The sequence below is a fragment of the Buceros rhinoceros genome, unplaced genomic scaffold, assembly GCF_000710305.1.
Source record: "Buceros rhinoceros silvestris isolate BGI_N320 unplaced genomic scaffold, ASM71030v1 scaffold17727, whole genome shotgun sequence".
NCBI classification, from domain to species: Eukaryota; Metazoa; Chordata; class Aves; order Bucerotiformes; family Bucerotidae; genus Buceros; species Buceros rhinoceros.
The window spans coordinates 2,403-3,036 of NW_010422934.1; positions in this window are offsets into that span (position 1 = coordinate 2,403).

A 634-nucleotide genomic window follows, 5' to 3' on the forward strand; every position below is an offset into this window, starting at 1 on the left:
GGCAGCATCCCGGCGGGGCACGGGGCCACTGGCCTCTCTCACGGCTGCGGCGTGCGAGGGCTGGAGGGAGGTGCAGGCAGAGCAGATAGTTATTTTCCTTCTCCTGCGGAAAAGTTCAGCCAGAGGCTGGGGAGACCTTTAATTAAGTGGCCAGTTCATGCAGTCCTGGGGAGATGAGCAGCCGGGCTCTACAGCAGGGCTCCTTCTGCTCTGGCTTTACGGAGGGCGATGGGGGTGGCCCGGAGCTCCATTCGGCAGTGCCATGGCCAAGGCCATGGGACAGTGGCTTGACCACGAAGGTGGCCAAGTTGGCTTTCAGCTGGAAGCAGCCACAGGCTTTTCTCTTCCCTGCTTGGCACGAGGCGAGTGTGCCTCACCCTGCCTTGTGCCCACTCCAGTAGGTCCTGATGGCTTCATCTTCTCCTGCCTGTGCCAGCACTGCTGGGACCTCAGGAGACCTCCTCCTCCAGCTCCTCTGCTAAGTTTTAGCAGTTGCAGCACATCCTTCACAAGACTTTATCTCTTGCTCTCTTTGCATCCCTTCCTCTCTCTGGAGCCGCTGTCTTGTCTCCAGCCATCTCCTGCATCTCCTTTCCCATCTCCATCCTTGTGGACCACACATCTGTTAGCATCA